Raw genomic sequence first — 18400 nt, forward strand, 5'->3', positions numbered from 1 at the left:
AAATATCTCTACTTTCATTTCATTAAAGTTAATTACTGCGGTTATCGTGTAATTTATTGTTTAATGTCTTCCTTATTTTTTCTTCTTTATATTTTGACTGATCTCATTTTGATACTCTGTTTTGATAGTATCCAAGAGGATTCTTTCCAGATTTCATTTAACGTGCTTCACTTCTTGTTTTTTTTCTTTTTCCTTTTTTTTTTTTTTTTTGTGAAATATTAATCGGATCTTGGCCTATAAAACTTCACGATCTGTATCCAGTTCAGATTACTTCCTAATTCGCAAAACTAAAATCTGTTTTGAATGTTTTGCGAATTAGGAAATAACCTATGCAGCTTTTAGTATTTGAGTATGGTGAAGTCAAATGTGTTTGTGGGCAGGTCTGAGGTAAATCGTGCTGTTGGTAACTAAGAGATTATTTTCTCTACAGAAATTAAGCAGATACTTTCCTCTTTCATTTCTTGTGTCGATTCCAATTTACCCAATTATACTATGCATGTCCGAATATTATCCAACTTTGGCATTAAAATCACCCGTGATTATTAGCAGATATTTTCTGATTGCCAGACAAATAGTCACTTCTAATTGTAGTCACTCTCCTGTGTCCTCAACACTTGGCCCACTTTTTATGAGATTACACAGATTTGTTTAGATATCTCAATTTTTAGAAAGTAAGCAAACAGTGAATAATTCGAACTGTATATATTCTGTGTGGCATTTTACTTCCTTTTTCTTCCTCCATTATAACCCAGCCTGTGTGTGTGTGTGTGTGTGTGTGTGTGTGTGTGTGTGTGTGTGTGTGTGTGTGTGTGTGTGTGTGTGTGTGTGTGTGTGTGTGTGTGTGTGTGTGTGTGTGTGTGTGTGTGTGTGTGTGTGTGTGCGCGCGCGCAGTCAGTCCTCTACTTTCGATTTATGTGACTTACGATATCTATCCCATTAATTAATACGTTCGCTTCTCTCCTTCTACAGGGTGTCCCAAAATTCACGCAAGATTTAAATTTAGCGCCATTTGTGCGGTAAAGTGTTGCCAACGAGAAAAAAAAAAGACAGCGTGACAGCTGACAGTTCAGGGTTATTAAAAATGGAGCGCTACACGAAAGAACAACGCATTTTCATTGTTGAGCAATATTTTAAAAATAATGAAGGTTTGGCAGCTACAGTTCGCAATTTTCGTACAAAATATGGTCGGAATAGTGATTTAACTTCATCAACTGTGAAAAGATTAATTTAAAAATTCAAGGAAACTGGATCAATTAGTGATCTTATACACTCTGGCCGTCCTTCAACAAGTCGTTCAACTGAAAACATCGAAACAGTTCGTGAGAGTGTTGCTGAGCGTCCAGGAACATCAATTCGGCACCATGGTCTTGAATTGGGCATTTCGAGAAGCTCTCTACAGCGTATTCTCACGAAAGATCTGCATCTTTATGCTTACAAAGTTCAATTGACTCAAGAACTGAAGCCTACTGACCACACACAGCGAAGAGAGTTCGTTGAATGGATTACGGAACAACAAGTGGATGCTTATTTTTCGAACAAAATCATCTTCAGCGATGAGGCTCATTTTCATCTTGATGGCTTCGTTAATCGACAAAATTGTCGCATTTGGGGTTCAGAAAATCCACGAGTGATTGTTGACAAACAAATGCATCCACAACGTGTCACTGTTTGCTGCGGATCTTGGGCTGGAGGCATCATCGGTCCATTCTTCTTCGAAAATGCGGCTGGTAAGGCAATAACAATTAATGGTGCTCGCTATCGCGACATGATAATCCAGTTTTTTGTGCCTAAATTGTAAGATGTGGATGTGGACGACATGTGGTGTCAACAAGACGGTGCCACATGCCATACAGCCCGAGAAACAATTCAATTACTGCATGAGTCATTTCCTGGTCGTGTAATTTTCCGTTTTGGTGATCAGAATTGGCCGCCCAGATCATGTGACTTAACGCCGTTGGACTTTTTTCTTTGGAGTTTTTTGAAGTCTAAGGTTTATGCCAACAAGCCCACGACCACTCACGCCTTGAAGGAGGAAACTGAGCGCTCTATCAACGAAATTCAGCCACATTTATGCAAAACGGTCATGGAAAATTTCGACAAAAGAGTGCGTATGTGCCAGCAAAGCCGTGGAGGCCATTTACCCGATATGCTATTCCATGCATAACCCTATACTGTATACTTTATGAATCAATAAGAAATTACAATTTTTAATTAAAAACCTGCGTTTTCTATCAAAATTACTTCTTGCGTGAATTTTGGGACACCCTGTATAACATCCCGTGCACTGGGATGTTATAGCTGACTGTGGATGAGAAAACCTTTGGAAGTAATATGATATCTTGCAGATGCAGCATGGAGTGAGGGGACAGCAGTGTATGGTGTCTGGAAGAAGCTGCTGGAAATATATATTTGTACATTTTCGACAAATACAAAGCCACACGAGAGATTGGTCACAAGATCGTACTGCTAGCTTAAGAGTTGGAGATGACAATTAAGCAGTTGTGGAGCATTTCTTGTAAGTTGCGGAGGATCTCTAAAACGAAAACCTCATGGAGCTAGAATCATATAAAGTTGCAGAAGATGACAAACAGTAGAGAAAAAGAGTCTCCATTAAATTTTGCAGCGAAAAAAATTACAGAGGCATTTGCCTCTGTAATTTTTTTCGCCTCTGTCAGTAAGGCAGTTGGTTGTTCGAAGATCTCAACGGGAAGGGATTTTGCCAAGTGGACAGAATGACGCAAGCTCGAATTGCATGATACACAGAAGTTTATGCAAAAAAGAAAAGGAAACCTGTGCTAACTTGCTCGTAATGTACAAGCCTTATTAAATAAACTCATTCCTGCTAACCTCACTCCTAAAGACCTTTAACAAGTGATGCATCAGTTGATCATCCTCAGAACGCTTTGTTGCAATTCCTGAATTTCGAGAATTTGTTGCTGATGAACCAGTCTTCCTTCTCTCCTCATTGGATGGTCCAATTAATAAAGCAGCAACACTGTAGAGTTATTCTTGCTCCCTATGTTTCCATCAGATTATTTGATTGGTAAATGTTCAGAAGCATTTCGTGTTTCATCGTTTATTACAGTACAGTATAGTACTAGATGTACAGGAATTTTATGTTTCAGATTTGTACGTTTTCACTAGAAACAAAGCAGACAAAACAGACCTTTAGCATGCATGAATGTTAAATGCTAACATATCGTCATGGTTAATATGTTAATATGGTGATTTCCGACTTACGACTGGATCGTCGCAAAGAATCCGAGTAGAAAGTATATATATATATATTTATAAATTGTGAAATACTATAAAGAACTTAAGCTGAGATACTATTCTGTTTAAGCTAAAGGCTTCTATATATGAGTCTGATATTCTGTCAACGTGCTATATATAAATCTTATGCGAAGAAAAGCAATTAAAGAACTCTGATTTGATTAAAAAGTTTTGTGTCTAAAGTAAGTGATGTGCTCTTCTCAATCTCTTGTCTTTGGGCCTTTTTTTGGTGAGCAAAAAACCCGGAAAGGTAGAAAAAAATTTAAAAAATCCCGAAGAAAGAATCAGATTTTTCAATACCTCCTTTCTTTCTAGATTGATCACGGACTCATTTTTCTACGTCCTAACTAGAGAACTCGCTTACAGAATCATCTCCGCCTCTCTCAATCTGACCCATTTGCGTCGTCACCCATCATTAGCCCACCCACACGGACCTGTTTATCTCCGCCCCCACGTCCTCTCCCTATCGAACTCAATTCTCTCCGATAATGCGGTTCCGACTTCTGTCATCTTGTGTATTTAGTTCGCACATTATTTTGCCTGAGAGGTTTTTTCATTTGCTACTTGAATTACTTTTTTTCACGCTCCTAATAAGAGCAGGGTTTTTATGTTAGCGCAGGCAAGAAAGGTTAATTATCCCTCTGCGCGGAAGGTAATTTTGATACGACAAGAAAGGAGAAAAGCCGCTCCGATAAGAGAGATGAAGTCTTGCGAGTCAAAAGAAATATCCCAAAGGAAACGAAGTGCTGCTAATTTATTATCTATCTATGTTTATACCAATTCACTTAATTTAAGTTTCACTTCTTTATTCATCCGGTGAATAACTCTACGTCTGTTTAATCAACAGAGGCTTTTGGAGCCCCATTTAAAAAGATCGATCTTGCAATAGCATCCATCTCTTGATAATACAATAGATTATTACACAGGCCACCATATTAGTTATCAATCAATTTGTGCAATTGCTGCAAAAAAGACATTCGGAATGAATCAATCTTTTAATGCCTATCTTTTGGCGGATCTGTTATTTATTTAAAGATTGATTAGGACAGGGATTAAACTAGAATAAAAATGGGTCAGAGTAATTGGAAAGATTTCGCTTCCTCTGTCGAGTGACTAGTATTACGATATACACTTCTCAAAGCAGATAAATGTATTTGAGTGTTTATCGAAGTGTGTGTATTCTTACATCTAGAAAGTGGCATTATTGCATGAGATAGATTCTCGTAGCCCATCCCCATCCCTTCCTCTTGTTGATAATGAATTTTGAACACGTTGGTATTCTGGACGTGTTAGTTGCGATTAAGTATCAGCATAGCAATGCACCATTCTTCAATGGAATCCATTGGAACGATTTGAGGAAATGGGAATGCAAATATTAGACAGACTAGCAGAGAATTTAGATTTGAATCCGAAAGAGCATATTTCAGAAAAGTTGAAATGTCAAGTGAAGACGAAACAGGAACTGACTGCCATTTTTGGAGAAGGAATGGACCAAAAGTAGTGTTTGCACACGAACATTGTGTGGAAAGATTACTCAGAACACTGGCGTCTGTAATCGCCATCAAAGGTGGACCAACCTTATATTGAGGGGTTTGCAAAACATAATTTTCACGACGTAGTGTATACGATAGTTCTCGAGTCATATATGCATTTTTATCTGACTTTCACCCACTCTCCAAGTGTTATCGCGTTTGCTTTATTTTCGGATGGGACGGACCATCCTATCATCACTGAGGTTTCTCGGCTTTCTTCAATACAGGCAGAAAGGTTTCACAGTACGTGGGCGGAACACATTCTGATAATATGAAATAGTTTTCGAGAGTTGTTCGCTGTTTCGTGTCAAAGATTGGCATTGCGTCAAGGCCACATAACAGAGAAAGATGGGTGTGTATGGAGCGGTTGATATTCGACATTTAGGATAGCTCATTAAGGGTGTGGTTAACGTGAGCAAACAATGCGTGCTCTATTAATAAATTCTAATAGGGAAACCGCAGCAGTTTTCCAGGAGCTCAGCGCGAGCCTCCTTCATTGTAATATCAGTAACACGTGACCAACAAGTCTACGCATGATTCTTAAAGAAAACAGTCCAGTGAGAAGCCGAAAGGAACAACGGATATTAATATACGTATGATTTTCTTTATTAAAAAGACAAGCATCGTCACCATCAAATGCTGTTAATTAAAACAATAAAATGCACTGCATCCAACTGTGACATAAGATCTCTGAGGTTTCTTATTGGTCATGCAAAGCTCACCTGTGATGCGGGTATCCGTTACAGGAAGCACACGGTTGGATGTATCCACACGTTTCTGAACGTATTTCTAAAACCAGGGAGCTGGAATGGGTAATTTAGAAAAATACGGAATCATGTTTCATTGTTCTCTGCAAAGAATTTTTTTTATATTCTCTTATATCAGATTGATATCTGAACAAATTAAAACAATATCTGATACCTGATCAAATGAAATTGATATCTGTACAAATCAAACTGACTGATATCCGACATCAGTGCCTCCATATCCTTTGTTGCAAATAATCCTTTACCTTCTTTTGTATATCCCGAGAGAAGACGCACTCTCTTCACCCAAGAGGAAAAGAGAGGACGACAAGCATTCAGAAATTAAAACAAATCCTCCTAAAATATAATTACTATGAAGAAACACAAAGTTTGAAACTGCGCTCAGTAAACACGAATTAGTTCACCTCGACAATTCAAACTTTATACCCGGGATGCTATTTCTTGATTCCAAAGAACAGATCAAATCATAACGGAATAAACCGAGCGAATGACATGGATGTCCTATGAGTTCACTCCTTAGTTTTTCGAATGTTCGCTATTTAACGTTCGATTGCATGTTGAACAGACGCGGTGTCTTGATAGAAAGTGCAAATAGGAAATTTTTTTGATGGTTGCAGGTGAATTCCAAAATGCAGTTGGAAGTACAGGGAGATGTCCACAGTTTCGGGATGAGGTAGAAATTTTTGTTTCTGTAAATCCTTATGATTGCATTCCAAGTCACCAAAGCAACGTCTAAGCTTTAATAAACTCAGAATTCTACAGCTGTGCCAAAGTCGCGATGTCTCATTCAAATCACTTTTGAAGTGTTCTTTGTATTCGATTGTCTTTCTCTCCAGCTGCTGTTTTTCCGGGCGCTAACTGGAGTCCTGCCAATGTGATCTATAAAAAAGAAAACGAAGTCCGAAAAACTGTCCTGCGAAAGTAAATTGTAGCCCCCAAAGGAGATCTGCTAGCACTGAATGCTTCCACTGCTGAAAGTACTTTATTTTGAAATCCTCAGAAGAAGAAAAAGACATTCGGAGGAGAATTGTGTGAATGAGACGAGCTTCGTGTAAACGCTCGAGCCAAGCAAGAATTCCTCTCCACCCCCCCACCAACCTCGCAAAGCGACATCGATCGCAACATCCATTCCCGCCTTTTCTCTTCGTGCTCCTCTCTATTGGCTCGGGGCGTGACGGAGCTCTCTGCGGGAGGCTGACGTGTGAACGGTCGTCAGTAGCAACGCAGTTTCTGGGATGTAGGAAGCTCAAGTCGGTCGCACTCCGTCGCTGTTGCCGTAGAGCGTTAAGCGTTGTAAGAGCGTGAAGGAGTTTGATTTGTTTAACCTCCGACAGCGATTTCCAAGGACGAGACACGCGTCGCATTTCTCTCTGATATCGCCTCCGACAGGTAAGTGTTCATTTTTCTCACGTTCGAGTGCTGACGTAGTCTTGTGAGGGCACCGAAAACTACGCGCGGTAACTCAGGTAGGCTGACCTTCACATCCGATGCCCTTGGTGGAGTACACACCCAGTTTTTCGCGTTTCTTCAAAGTAGGAGAGGGAACGCATCCATCCCCTAACGGTTAAGAGACGTTCCCTTTTTCTCACTGGTAAGGTGCAGTGAACTTCGCATATTTCTCAAAGGGGTGGTCAATAGTGATCTTGGAGTAAATAAACCCAAACCTTCAACTGAAATTACTTGGACTCAACAGTCGCTTCTTCTTTGTACTGTGCCAATAATCAAACATCTTCCTTCCCGTGGAGTTTCTGTGCAGAAGGATTCAGAAATCAAAAACGAACACGTTCATTTTCTTTGGAAAATAAAATCTTCTAATTCGTTTGGATTCGGTCTATCAGCGGAACCTATCCAGAAGAATCTCTCTCTTTCTCCAAGGACGTAAGACAATTTCAAGAATCGAAGTGTTTTGATGGTCCCATTCTACACGATCCAAACCCTGCCCGGCATGTGAAGTAGCTTCGTCCATTTTTCACTAATCAAATAGATGTCGTCTAGGGATTTTAACAACGTTCTCCCCCCGCCCTTCCTTTCGGCCGATGCTTATTACGCGTTCGTCACGTCCGTCTATTGCAGCACGTGTGCTTTATTACTTCACCATAAAAGCGAATCGCGTGCTCGAAGCCATCCCCCGACAGCCTTGTTGTTGATTTATGACTGTTCAGTAGTGAGAAAGGCATTTCCTCTTTCGCCAGGTCTCTGAATTCCCATCTGTCGCATTAACTTCCTCATTCTGCTTATCTATTTATCTCTTCTCCATTTCTAAAATTTTTCATTTTCTTCATCCTCAGTAAGTGCACAATCTGTCGAAATTATGACTAAGTGTCTGTTTAAAATGTCAGATTGCCCAGAAATACGCAGACATCCGTTGGAGTCAACGGGAATGTTCGCATTCTTCTCTCTCTCCGTTTCCGAACCTTTTAAATCCCATCCAATCCCTTCATTTACTTCCCTTAGGTAGCCGACACTTCTCCAAGGACCACTTGAGCTTCCAAGAAGGTCGTGGCAATATTAGATGCTCCCTTTATCTTTGCCAGTGAGCAAAAACTTTGAAATAGAAGCCTGACAAAAGTACAACACTTAAAATAACTAATCTGTTCGCAAGGATGTTTCCTCGCAATTTGCCGCTGCTTCGGTAACTTTGTATTCAAAGCAGTATTAAATCACCTTCAGGGACTTTCTTTCCCTGAAGCAATCGAAACTGTGATCGACCTCATTCTTAGATTGTACTTCGTCTGTCGAAGGTGCTACAAGCTAGAGGCTGTAGTGCAAACGACACAGAGCTTTTATCAACATTAGATAAATACATTAGTTAACATGCAGATACCGATCTATAAAATCGTAAATTGAAGTCTGTTACACCTCATTTAATTAAAAGGCTTGGTTAGTTGGGTGGATTGATGGATCGTGATAAAGCGACTCCGTGAAGCAGCTTTTTTTTTTTTCTTTCTGTAAATAGCGTGTGAGATGGAAAACTGGAAACAGAAACCCTGTCACCAGTATAAGACCGACTATTCTCCTTTAGCTGAAGAGTACTATCATAATATGACAATAATTGGCGCAGGTCATAACAACCAAGGGCTACAGAGACGTTAATTAAAAGGTACGTGTGGCAAAAGTACATGCGAATAATTCTTTATATTTCAAGAATCAAATCAATGGCAGTACAAAAAAAAAATCCAACATGAGATAACGCTAATAGCACTGGGAAATGCACTTATAAATGCTATCTTAAAATTATAATATAATTAACTTTAAATCGTATTTAATAATTAAATACATTAACGTCTCCATAGTATAACTGGCAAAGAATTGTAATTGTAACTGGTACAATTACAACCACTCTTTGACTGGAAAGACCACAGTCCGAATCTCGTTGACACACATAAGATGACTGGGTAAAGAGGATTAACCTTGCTTCCACAGAACTGAAAATAATTAGGTTTGCACGATGTAGTATTACTTGGTCGTAAAGGCCATTGAAGCCTAAAATTTTAAAGGGATCAGTGGCGGCTTGTACATAGCACTGCGACACTGCAGCATCCCCAAGGAAAAAACGAAAACATTTATTTTTGTTTATGTTTATAAATAATAGCAATGCTTACAACATTATACAAATGCAATACAACATGTTAAAGCTTATGTTTCGACATTGACTGAATAGTTAATCATTGGAATTGTTCGATTAACGCTTTAGATTACGAAACAAATGCACTGCGATCTAAGGCAGGGTCGAAATTATCACGTTCGGTCAGTTGCGGCTAGACTCGCCGATATTCGTTTGCACTTGTCACTGCACGTGACAAGTGAATCCGACGCTGGCCGTTGAGCAGTGTCGGATTCACTTGTAACTTTTATTATTGGTGTGTGTTGTGAAATATTTTACCGTCACCACGAACACACACAATAATAAAAGTTTCGTATCTCACAGAAATAACGCGCGCAAACATACAATATATCTGTGTCGGATTCACTGTTACGTGCAGTGACAAGTGCAGACGAATATCGGCGAGTCTCGAAATTCTCGAGGTATGTGAATTTACAAATTCTCGAATATGTAAATTGGTTAAATCTCGAATTAATAAATTGGTTACTGATTAGGAAAAAATGAATTAATTTTCTTATTTTGTATATGCAGCATCCCACTTAAAATTTTCACTGACCGCCACTGGACGAGATATTAACGTAAATAAAGCAATTAAGACGAAATCCAAAGATTTTAAGACCTCGCCTACTCCCTATAGGAAATAAAAGGCGTTAGAGGATTTATTTATTTAATGTGTGTGTGTGTTTTTACCTCGGTTCTACTATACATTAAAGATGCCAAGAAATTATACTTTATACTCTTGGTTTCAATCCTTATCCCAAGGAAGCAAACAATGTTTTGAGCGTGATATATATTCACGTCTGAACTACTTTTATATAGAGGCTAATGACTTCGTATCAATTGCCTTACTATGTATCCCATAATATAATGCAGCGCGCGCGCGCGCACGCACGCACGCACGCACACGCACGCACGCACACGCACGCACGCGCGCACACACACACACACACACACACACACACACACACACACACACACACACACACACACACACACACACACACACACACACACACCATTTAGGACGTGTAAAATGCTATGCATAATAGGAAGGGCCGATTTCTGCATTACTTCAACCTTGGTATCTTTCCCGGGTCTGACTCCCACTGATGAGACCTCAATATAGGTCGAAACCGGTCTGGGCATTGGCCCTTATGTATATATACACACACAATGAGATCGGCCACTCTGTCGGAAGGCATTTTGATCTTGTATTACAGCAATGAGAACAACCAGTGGCGTAGTTAGGGGGCGGGGCGGTCCTTCCCGGGAGGCATTTTTCACGTGAGACAATTTTATTTTTCGACGATTCTTTTATTTATGTTAACCTAGTAATTTTTATTACTTAATTAATAATTAGTTTTTAACAACTATACTTACAACTAAAATAAACAATAACATAGTGGTTTAATTTATTTCCCTATACGTCGATTTGACTTTTTCTGGTATTTTTGGTGTGTATTGAGAGGAGCGGCAAACTCAGGAACCGCCCCGGGAGAAAAGCTCTAACTACGCCACTGAGAACAACACAGTCATAATGTTTCAGAGGAGAAGATGAAAGTTGGATATCATTTGGAAAATGTGTCTGTTTGTGCCTGATTGCCGAGGAATTAAGCGCTCCCGAATGCACAGTTTCGACTTCCGAAGAAATGGAAGTCACAATGAGCCAATGAAGGTCACAATGAGCTCACGATATATCGGCTAGATAGACTTAAAATGCTGAGTGACAAGTGCAACTCTTTGTGAAGGCTGGGAACCTCGTCTCGCAATCGGAACCTAGAAAATCTAGAGATGTGAACAGCTACATGCAGTTCCCACGAGTGTTTCAATATCTACAGAGTTGCCTGCCATAAATGTTCACGGAACATCTGTAGCCAAGAAATCTTTTTCACATTAAGGAATACACATTGTCCCTTGACATGAGCCAAGACATACAGAATCTGTATTACTGAGTAAGTTATGAAACACGAGCTGATTGTAAACACCTTGTTTAAAAAGAACATGAGAACATCGCAACAGCCAGCATACAGCCCTACAGAAACCCGATGAGATATATTGCGGGATGAACACAGAATTAACGGGCCACGACGTCTTGTGGAACATACTAAGGAGAAATAAAGTACAGCCCAGCCAACCTTCCCCTAGAAAGTAGGAGAAATTCTTCCACGCACTGTGATTCCTGCTTTTTCGTTCCGAATTCATAGTTGATACTTAATGCAAGTAACTAGTTATTTTATTTTTATTTATTTATTTATTTTATTTTTTATTTTTTGTACAGACGACATGCAAGTTTTTACACACATCCAGAGAGAGAGAGAGAGAGAGAGAGAGAATATAAATAAATTCTAGTTAGGTAGGATTAAGAAGATAGATCGCCTCTTCACCAGCACAACTGGGGAATACATTTAACCGCGGCAATGGTCAGAGGTTGGTTTCAACTGCCCATTGATTTTCGAAAATTTAGGGCTAGCAGAGTGCCGTCTGTATGTTTGTGCCGTCACAAAATAAATGCAATTCTACATTTATTTTGTGATTAGTAGAAAGAAGAGTGAGTATGGAAAACTGACTACTGGCTAGTATTTAATATGTACCACAAGCAGGTAACATAGCGCAAATGTTCAGCAAGTATTCCATTGACGTATTTCATACTGGAATTGGAGTAGCAATGAATTACAACTTGCATAGAAGCACTAACTGCTCATAAAAGTAAGGCATTCGAAATCATTGTAAAGAAGCTTGATAATGATTGGAATATCGGGGGATGTGTTAAGGAGCTGACACTGTTCTTGAACTATTGTTCGACAAGAGTCTAACAATAGAAACACTCCCAGAAGAGTAGATGGAAAGAAAAATGGTACCACTGCATAAGGGAGCATCCGAGTCAGTGATACCAACTACAAGCAAGGTTGTGTATCGCATGTAGGGGTAAATGTGTTGAACAGGCTGATTAAAGATGGAATACAAAATTTGTATTGAAGAGGATAGGAATCTTTCCAGAAAGAACAGTGTGCATATTTGCTAAAGTGAGGTCTTGTTTCAATTACTGTATATTAAACAGAAGAAATGCTCTTATACAGTGATTTTTCTAGATATTGCAAAGTCCTTTCGACAAGACACTATATGAAAAACTACTATAAATTGAGAACGATGGGGGGAGACAATCAACAGGTTGTCTGAATAGCATCATCTAGTTGTTCATGGAAGAAAGTCCGAAAACAATCCGAGTTAGCGCAGGACTTACTACATGCTTTTAGACTGTGTATAAATTTTAAAACAGCGGCAGACTGGCCATCTGACAGTATAATGTATAATAGACCCCATATCGTACAATATAATACCTATTCTGAAAATATTCGCAAATATTAATAACATAGAGACAGCGAAGCAGTGCGAACGACTCGTTACACTTGTTACGGACATTGGCCATTATTTACAATGGATTTCTTTCACAAACGTCCTACCTGCCATCAACTACTTTCCTGTTATTCAGAGAAATGAAGCTATCATTTCTCGCAAACCGAGCTCATATTTTCCGAAATAAATTTGTTTGTTATTATATATTATTTTAATGATTATTTTCATGTCATAGTGTAGTTGGGAGTTCCTGAAATGTTAGTGACTAAGTGATAAACACACAAAAAAAAAATGATATTTGAAAGATTTGCAGCAATCAATGCTTGCACAAAGTGCGAGTTCTGCAAATCCCGTCACACTACCAATGAAACAAACCCATTCAGCCAAATAGAAGTCCCGTGAGGAAGCCCCATAAACTAGGTTATTCGGTGCTAGAGTAAGTCGTCAGTAGACCCGGAACAAATGGAAAGGCTTTCCGAAATAACTGTCTGCTTCTATTTTTAAAGCGAAGAAATAGTTTCTTCATAAACTCATTTCGAGCTAAAGACACACATTGCGATTTGAAGTTTAACGGGGATTAACAACATGTATTTTGTACCTTTATAAAAAATATTTAATCGATTATTGTTTTTAAGTATCCAAACTGGTTGCTTAAATAGGAAATATATAATCACTTAAGAAAGGTTTTAAAATTTATGTAATTCTTGGCGTTTAAATAATAAAAAAATAATCATTTAATAAAATGGATATAAGATATATCGTCATATTTTAGAAAAGGAACGATTCCCATAATTTTTTGGCATATAATTTCATGTATAATTTTTTATATATGAAGGTAATACTTATTTTGTCACACGCTTTCTTGTGCTTGACTTAATAATACGAGACTGCGTATCTGACAATTGTGTTCAAAATATGCTCTAACGACGATTTTAATTTCACTGTGCAAATTTTCGTCTGCATTATTTGAACAAGAAATGTGCTTACCCTTCTTTGTCTATAGGATCGTAAACATTATCCTTGCCTCTGTTGACATGAAATAAATGAAAACACGTTTGTGTTAAAGAAGTCAAAAAATGGTGGACAACAACGAAAATCCAAATACCGCAACTGCAGAGATCTCTGTGATTAATTGTTAAAGTTACGATAGTTAAAAAAAATAAAACTTAGAGTAGAAAAAATAGCAAAAAAATCGCCATTCACAGCACCTGTTTTATTACAAAAGAAAATATTTAATGGTTTGTTGCCGGATCAAGTTGCTTTTTTTTTTTTAATTTAGTGTTCATAAAAAAAAACACAGAAAATCATTAAGAAGTGGCGGAGTTTTTAATGCTGAATGCACTGATTTTCTTCTTTGCGAAAACAAAGTTTTGACGTCAATGTGTGTGTGTGTGTGTGTGTCAGCAGACCGATGGTAGGAAATTGTTCCACAGTAATATTTAAGTGAATGAAGAGTAGGAATTGTAGGAAAGGCACAGAAGAGAAAATGTGTCTGAACTCTATTTGGTTTATTTCTTTGACCAATACTATTCTGAGACCCCCCCCTCCTCTCTCACACACACACACACACACACACACACACACACACACACACACACACACACACACACACACACACACACACACACACACACACACACACACACACACACACACACACACACACACACGCTACCATGACAACAGTGCATTTTATGAGCGTTTAACGTGCCTATGAAGCTCTTCCTCACAGCCTCCCCCGCCTTCAATATTTGCATTTAATGTCTTAAGCCTCTTTCATACGATTGCCTCATGTAAAGTATACGTCATCAAAAACAAAACTGATGTTAGATGATAATTACGTCATCAGCCTTCAGTTCGTTTTTTTTTTTTTTTTTTTGACGACATTAATTGTGTATTAGCGTGCTAATGCAATGGCTGTCTAGTAACGTTTCTAATCCTCTTTGCCACTACGATGGCCTGATTGAAACTAAAATTGAAATGACTGGAGAGAAAACTTCGAGCTGAGCTGTAAGTGTACTACTGAAACGAATCTGACAGGTGTCGCGCATTTTATGAAAAGCACTTACAAGCGTCGAATGGCGATGGCTGGAATGTCATATTTACTACATCTTGATTTGAAAAAGATTAATTATGATTCTTGGTTTTTAATTGTGTTGGTAAGTTCTTAATTAAACATATATAGTATTTTAGGAGCTGGGTGTAGAATGGAGCAACATCGTATATTTGTGTTAATGTCTAGTTTGCATATCTTAGATAAGAATTTAATAAATTGTAGACCAGAATTTTTAAAGGTTTGATGTATACCAGAAATCTATACATAATACGTACTTAAATTGCTTAAAAATTTTAAATAATAAAAAAGTAAAATCAAAGCTAATTCTGAGTATGCGTTTGGTTTTGTATATGTAAATACGGTTGTTTTAATATTATTTTTTCGGACAATTTCTTTTGTCATCTTTATTTGACCACCCCACAGCAAACCATATACAGCGGTAATCGAAAACAACTGGTTCCCACCTTTATGAAACTGCTTCATAGGGGGAAGTGGGCCCAAGTTGCGTTTTCTTGAATGGGGGACTGGTTCTGCATGCAAGAAAACGCTTTTGGTTGCCATCTGTTTCTTTGCACTCCTCCAAGTACTTTAAATACTCTTGGGGATTTGTTGAGACATGCACCATTTATCAGCTTTGGCCCATTTGTATCGTCACTCTTCGTTACTTTACATTCAAAAGACCACGTCTAAGTCAACAGGAAACTGATGTTGGTAAGAAAATCGAAGGAGTGGACGTGGTAAGAAGCCGTCATCTTTCTTACTCGACATTGATCTTTCATCCTGAAGGAAGTACACTCTACAATGTTGAGAAGTGGTTAATTCTTTAATGCAGTTTATTTCCCAACCTACATCTTAAATAATTCTTATCTCTACATATATAAGATCGAATTAAAAACTACCGACACCGCTATGTTTCTTTGATAAACCACACTCTGGTAGCAGATTGATGCATGCAATAAAAAGGCCCTGCTTCTGTATATATGAGTTGTTGTATTTCACTTTTTCGCATCAAAACACTTTTTCTGCAGTCTGTTTATTTAAGAATGAGGTACAGAGCATAAGTATGTAAATACGTATTTTTATGTAAAAATGAATGATGGAAACGAAAACATATGAATTCATGCTTTTCAAGACTATGCAGTGCTTTGAAACCTTCAAATGAATGTAGTTGACTGGTTTCTGGGAAAAAAAATGAAAAATTCTTCCCCAAATTTTCATGCAAAGCGAGATATTTTTTCAATGGATAACATTACTTCCACCTTTTCCGAAAAACATCACATTTTAAGTCTTTGCTCACATTTCTTACCTGTTTCTACTCTCTGCCACCCACCCACCCACCCGCACACGGTACTAAATGTCGGAGATGTTTTCAAGCCTTTGAAGTGTGGAACTGATATGAAACAAACTTGCATGTGCTGTTGTATGAACCAATGCTATGCATTATGGGTAGGACCACTACCCAGACCGGTTTCGACCTTTATTGAGGTCTCCTCAGTGGGAGCTAGACCCAGAGATGATACTAAGGTTGAAGTAATGCACAAGTCATATTTTCATATGAAGTCATTAGCTTCTATATACGAGTTGCCCTATTCCTGAACATACTCCAGGCGCAAACTTTGTTTGCTTACAATTGGATAAAGGATTAAACCAAGTATATAATTTCTTGGTCTCTTTAATTTATAGTACAACCAAGTGAATCAAACATTCCAAAAACATACTCATCAATTGCGGGAATTATGAGGATCGGAGTTGAAAATAGTTTAGCAAGAAAAGAGGCAGGACATGTCCATTTGTAAGATATTTTAACAGTAGAAATCACGTAGAACTCGAAGGACTTCTTGCATTGCCATTAGCAAATGCCAGTTTAGTTTCCTTAGCCTACCTCGAAGGGGATTATCTAACCAGGAGCTCCTTTTCGTTGTACCTCGCATAATGAATGATTTTAGCATTGAAATAGTTAACTTATATGCTCTCTCTCTCTCTCTCTCGGCTCCGATGAACTGTTGGCTATCACAGCAGTAAAACTCCCACTTTAAAAGAGTTACCTCCCACCAGTTTATTTTAGTCGTTCCCTTATCACTGGCTGGGCGCAGTAAAGGAGCATGTCGAGAGAGAGAAAGAGAGAGAGAGAGAGAGAGAGAGAGAGAGAGAGAGAGAGAGAGAAAGAGAGATTAGAATTAGACACCTAGCTTATTTTCGTCTCTCTTCCAGCGCCAAATATAGTCCTCTCCCCCCGCAAGAAGTTTCTGACTCACTCTCGACAAGATGGACTGACGACCACCAACACTCTTGTGGAGGAGTTCGCATAGTGTACTAATATTAGCACGTGCTGCTGTCTAACGCGTTATTTCTTGACGTATAGCGTTTCTTCGGTAGCTTTCTTGGGAGCAGCACATGTGGCTTTCGTAGAATCCCAACGAAGGACGTTCTGGTCAGGAGCGATGCAAATGTGACCCCTTAAAGGTCCCCGTTAGAACAATTGTCGTTCTGTTTCATCTTCTCCTTCCTACTTCGACGTCATACGTTCTGCCACTCGGTTGCACGCGCTCTGGTTACATACTGCACGGTCGACGTAGTTCGTTCTTTTCTGAAAAGGAGACACTGGTTCACGTACGGACGACCCCTCACTGAGTTCAACAAGAATCCCAAATTTGTTCATTCTGAACGATTTAGTTGGAAAACAATAAAAGCATCGGGCCATCAGGTAAAGTATCCAATCCCGGTTAGATGGGAAATGGACTTCAAATTTCACGTTCAAACTGCAGTTATGAAGTTTGGATTCCTGAGGAACTAAAAAGCATGCTTAAAGTCTCTTTCAGGTGCGTGTGTTCTATAGCGGGTTTATTTTTTTTACGGAATGAAAAACGTAAGTTCCATTTCCGTACGAGATCAGGCCAACTCACATTCAGATTTCTCGAGTCGTAAACAAGATTCGGATCCTTTCCAACCGAAGGATAAATGTCTCGTGTTTCTTGCAACTGGGCTGCAAAAATGCTCAGTAGCAAATTTCTTGTAACATAGTTATTGCAGTCTAAGAAGGTGCGATGATTTTATTATTGCAAAGCACTACGAAGAAATCGTAGCCTTTTAAGCATACCGTAATTTAACTCCTAGCTCATTAGTAGGTTTGAAAAGTGCATAAAATTAAATAATAATATAATTGATAATTTAATACAATTACATTAATTAAGATGAAGACTACATTAAAATTGCATCGATCGAAGCCGAAATGGTACTGTGAGGAGAGCAAACATATTCGCCATTAGTACAGGTTTGTACATCGCCCTTCTATGATTTGATGTATAAACATTAGACCGTATTATGATCATTTGTGAACACGAGAAAGCATGATTCAATTCCTTCATTTAAATAGTTTATTTCGTATAAAATTCGAACGACAGTTAAATAATAAATATTATTTCTTTAAAATATTTCTTAATTTAAAAAAAAAATTATGAATGATATGATAAGCATTCGAAGTACATCTTTTATTCATCAATCTAATTTTTATATTACTAATATTGCGAAGGAAACAAGTTATTAATGGATGTTTAGCGAAGTAGAGGGTGATAGATGGTAATTCTGTAGTCAATGAAATTTTAACTGAGGATCGGCTATTGCTGTTACCCCGACAAGACCAGAGCTTATAACTCAATGATACCCCATCCATACATTTTCTTCTACAGATAACGGGGAATATGAAAAGCATTCTTGCTTCACCCATCTAGCCAAAAAAAAAAGTTATTATTAGTAAGTCTGATTACTCAAATTAGAAATGGTCGTAATTCAGAAGTGGGCCTCACGCTCATCCAGT

At 38.4% G+C, this 18400-nt stretch overlaps 1 protein-coding gene across 2 annotated transcripts in view; it reads left to right on the forward strand.

The window, feature by feature from the left end:
* Positions 1–6738: 6738 nt before the first annotated feature.
* Positions 6739–18400, forward strand: part of LOC150105217 (serine/threonine-protein kinase meng-po-like) — an 89292-nt gene continuing 77630 nt past the window's right edge. The window contains exon 1 of one of the 2 annotated variants that reach the window (XM_090395536.1): positions 6739–6961. The gene's annotated coding sequence lies outside the window, so the exon portion shown is untranslated. Of the gene's footprint in view, positions 6962–16913; positions 17291–18400 lie in introns of those variants that run through there. The other variant, XM_090395539.1, reaches the window with a different exon arrangement.

This window comes from Typopeltis vanoorti, chromosome 7 (genome assembly GCF_054136105.1).
Source record: "Typopeltis vanoorti isolate ZY-2024b chromosome 7, IOZ_Tvanoo_1.0, whole genome shotgun sequence".
In the NCBI taxonomy this organism is placed as follows: Eukaryota; Metazoa; Arthropoda; class Arachnida; order Uropygi; family Thelyphonidae; genus Typopeltis; species Typopeltis vanoorti.